Source organism: Rutidosis leptorrhynchoides, chromosome 2 (genome assembly GCF_046630445.1).
Source record: "Rutidosis leptorrhynchoides isolate AG116_Rl617_1_P2 chromosome 2, CSIRO_AGI_Rlap_v1, whole genome shotgun sequence".
NCBI classification, from domain to species: Eukaryota; Viridiplantae; Streptophyta; class Magnoliopsida; order Asterales; family Asteraceae; genus Rutidosis; species Rutidosis leptorrhynchoides.
In genome coordinates this window covers 413517784-413522639 of record NC_092334.1, presented here as the reverse complement: position 1 = coordinate 413522639, position 4856 = coordinate 413517784, and positions in this window count along the sequence as shown.

Genomic DNA, 4856 nt, shown 5'->3' with positions numbered 1-4856 from the left:
ATCATTGGAGTGTATATACCAATAGTACATACATCTAAAAGCTGTGTATTGTACGAGTACGAATACGGGTGCATACGAGTAGAATTGTTGATGAAACTGAACGAGAATGTAATTGTAAGCATTTTTGTTAAGTAGAAGTATTTTGATAAGTGTATTGAAGTCTTTCAAAAGTGTATAAATACATATTAAAACACTACATGTATATACATTTTAACTGAGTCGTTAAGTCATCGTTAGTCGTTACATGTAAGTGTTGTTTTGAAACCTTTAGGTTAACGATCTTGTTAAATGTTGTTAACCCAATGTTTATAATATCAAAAGAGATTTTAAATTATTATATTATCATGATATTATGATGTACGAATATCTCTTAATATGATATATATACATTAAATGTCGTTACAACGATAAACGTTACATATATGTCTCGTTTCAAAATCATTAAGTTAGTAGTCTTGTTTTTACATATGTAGTTCATTGTTAATATAATTAATGATATGTTTACTTATCATAATATCATGTTAACTATATATATAACCATATATATGTCATCATATAGTTTTTTACAAGTTTTAACGTTCGTGAATCACCGGTCAACTTGGGTGGTCAATTGTCTATATGAAACCTATTTCAATTAATCAAGTCTTAACAAGTTTGATTGCTTAACATGTTGGAAACATTTAATCATGTAAACATCAATCTCAATTAATATATATAAACATGGAAAAGTTCGGGTCACTACACCATGAACACAGCTGGTGCGTTAGTCAATCTAAACGGCATAACCATAAACTTGTAATGACCGTAACACGTCCTAAAAGCAGTCTTAGGAATATCATCCTCCTTCACCCGCATTTGATGATATCCAGAGCGTAAATCGATCTTCGAATAAACAGACGAGCCTTGTAGTTGATCAAATAAGTCGTCGATTCTTGGTAGTGGGTAGCGGTTCTTGATGGTAAGTTTGTTCAACTCTCGGTAGTCGATACACAACCTGAATGTACCATCTTTCTTCTTGACAAACAAAACAGGAGTTCCCCGCGGTGATGTGCTTGGTCGAATGAAACCACGCTCTAAAAGTTCTTGTAATTGGCTCTGAAGTTCCTTCATTTCGCTAGGTGCGAGTATGTATGGAGCACGAGCTATTGGTGCAGCTCCCGGTACAAGGTCTATTTGAAATTCAACGGATCGGTGTGGAGGTAGTCCCGGTAATTCTTTCGGAAATACATCGGGAAATTCTTTTGCGACGGGAATATCATTGATGTTCTTTTCTTCAGAATTGACTTTCTCGATGTGTTCTAGCATAGCATAGCAACCTTTTCTTATTAGTTTTTGTGCCTTCAGGTTACTAATAAGATTTAACTTCGCGTTGTTCTTTTCTCCGTACACCATTAAGGGTTTTCCTTTTTCTCGTATAATGCGAATTGCATTTTTGTAACAAACGATCTCTGCTTTCACTTCTTTCAATAAGTCCATACCGATTATCACATCAAAACTCCCTAACTCTACTGGTATCAAGTCAATCTTAAATGTTTCGCTAACCAGTTTTATTTCTCGATTCCGACATATATTATCTGCTGAAATTAATTTACCATTTGCTAATTCGAGTAAAAATTTACTATCCAAAGGCGTCAATGGGCAACTTAATTTAGCACAAAATTCTCTACTCATATAGCTTTTATCCGCACCCGAATCAAATAAAACATAAGCAGATTTATCGTCAATAAGAAACGTACCCGTAACAAGCTCCGGGTCTTCCTGTACTTCTGTCGCATTAATATTGAAAACTCTTTCACGGCCCTGCCCATTAGTATTCCCCTGATTCGGGAAATTTCTAATAATGTGGCCCGATTTTCCACATTTATTACAAACAACGTTGGTATTACTTGCTCCGACACTATTCGTTTCGGCATTACTTGTTCCGACATTATTTGTTCCTTTAGTTCTGTTAAACTTTGGTCCGTAGACCTCACACTTTGTCGCGCTATGACCATTTCTTTTACACCTATTTTAAAATGTCGTGCAAAACCCCTGATAATTTTCTTCACACCTATGACATGACTGTTTTTGGTTTTTGTTGCCGTTGTTGTTATTGAGGTTGTTGTTGGGATTGTTATTGTTATTGAAACGGTTGTTGTAGTTGTTGTTGTTGTTAGGATGTTTGTTATAGTTATTGTTAAGATTGCGGTTATTGTTGCGATTGTTGTTGCGGTTGTTGGGATAGTTGTTGCGATTGTGGTTGTAATTGTTATTGTTGTTGTACTGGTGACTCTTGTCACCGTTTTCCTCTCACTTCCTCTTGAGTTGTTTCGTGTTGGCTTCTTCGGTCGCCTGCTCTTTAATTCTTCCCTCAATCTGATTTATGAGTTTATGAGCCATTCGACTTGCCTTTTGTATAGAAGCGGGCTAGTGTGAACTCACATCTTCTTGAATCCTTACTGGTAACCCTTTTACAAACGCGTCGATCTTCTCTTCTTCATCTTCGAATGCTCCCGGACATAATAGGCACAACTCTGTGAATCGTCATTCATATGTGGTAACGTCGAACCCTTGTGTTCGTAACTCTCTAAGTTCTGCCTTGAGTTTATTGACTTTGTTTCTAGGACGGTACTGCTCGTTCATCAATTGCTTGAATGCCGACCACGGTAGTGTGTAAGCAGCATTTTGTCCTGCCTGTTCAAGATAGATGTTCCACCACGTTAACGCAGTACCTGTGAAGATATGCGTAGCGTACTTAACTTTGTCTTCTTCAGTACACTTACTTATGACAAACACCGATTCGACTTTCTCGGTCCACCGTTTCAATCCAATTGGTCCTTCAGTTCCATCAAATTCCAAAGTTTTGCAGGCAGTGAATTCTTTGTAGGAGCATCCTACACGATTTCTTACGCCGTTAGCTGCATTGCTAGATTCAGAGTTATTGTTGGTATGTAGTGCAACCTGTACTGCGGCTATGTTTGCATCAAGAAAGGTACGAAATTCCTCTTCGCACATATTCATGGTGTGTCGAGTAATCGGTGCCATTTCCTTCAAAATAGCTAACTGAATCGAGTTAATCATACAGAATATTAAGAGTAGTCAATAGTATTTCGTAGCATAATATGAACTCATTTATAAAAGCTTTTTCTTCATATTAGCGTTTTATAAGTTTGAATTCGGATACTACCGACCCGTTAAGTTCATACTTAGTAGCTAATATACAATTCAACTACTACAATTCCATATGAAAAACTGATTATAATAATATATCACATACAAATATTCTTCAAACTTACAACTTCGCTATATTACATATAACATGAAATATAGTACACTATGATACAGGACAGTTTTGAAGATAAATCTAGTTAATACGCAAGTTGTTCAGCAAAGGAAATAAAGACACGTAATTCATAAGTCCAGAAACAAGTCATGCATTCTGGTTTTACTAAGACGACTTCCCATCCTTGGTCTTGTGGAAAATAACCGTTATGACCATTGGCTAGGCAGCATGTTGTAATGTCGTCAAAAGGACGAGGGTTTCGTAATGTCCAACAGCCCCGTAATAATCTAAAAACCTTGTTTCTCACCCCAACTACTGAATCCGTCACTTGTGGGAAGGTTTTATTTAAAAGTTGCAATCCGATGTTCTTTTTCTCACTTTGGTAAGAAGCGAACATCACTAACCCGTAAGCATAACATGCTTCTTTATGCTGCATGTTAGAAGCTCTTTCTAATTCATGAAATCCTATGTTGGGATATGTTGAGTCAAAATAGGTTCTTAACCCGTAGCGTAAAATTGCATTTGGGTTCCCCGCATTTAATGCTTTAAAGAAAACACGGCGTAACTTACGGTCTTCCCAATTTGATATACCCCACCTATCAAAGGAAAGCCATTTATACACTAAGGCATTTCTGGAAAGTCTTTCAAATGTTTGACAAGTTAATTTCGCCATAACTAAATGTGCTGATGAATTCTGACCGACTCTAGACAAGATTTCCTCAATCATATCCTCTGGTAGGTCTTCTAAAATATTCGGTTGTCTACCCTTAACGTCCATTTTGTTTTTATACTGTAAAATAGACAAGGATTAGATTCGTAAAAGATAATTATCAAACAATACAAGCAATTTTTACCTAGAACATAAAAGTACAAGCACAGTACAATACATATAATACACAACATGATTACAACCCTCTAATCTGACTCACTGCTTTCTTCTTCTTCGGACTTGGTTCGTTTTCCTAATGTTCTAGGAATATATGATGTTCCTCTAATATGAGCCGTCGTTTTCCATAATGGTTTAGAAAAACCTGGTGGTTTAGAGGTTCCCGGGTCATTGTTACATTTTAGGAAATACGGATTTTGTCGATACGTATAAAGTTCATCGGGGTTGGAATCGGGTTTCTCTATTTTTATACCTTTTCCCTTATTATTTTCTTTCGCTTTATTAAATTGGGTCGAGGTAATTTATATAACATCATCGGAATCCTCATCGGGATCCGATTCATCGGAAAATTGGTAATCCTCTCAATATTTTGCTTCCTCGGCGGAAACACCATTGACCATTATTAACTTTGGTCCGTTGGTTGAGGATTTTCTTTTATTTATTCGATTTACTATAGGTATCAATATTTCTTCCTCTGGAACCTCTTCTTCTTCTGGTTCCTCCTCTTCCGATTCCTCCTCTTCTGGTTCCTCTTCTTCCGGTTCCTCCTCTTCCGGTTCCTCTTCGGGAATTTGTGAATCTTCCCAAAATATATTTGATTCTTCATTATTATTAGGTGAATCAATGGGATTTGTACTAGAGGTAGACATCTATCACACAATATCAAACACGTTAAGAGATTAATATATCACATAATATTTACATGTT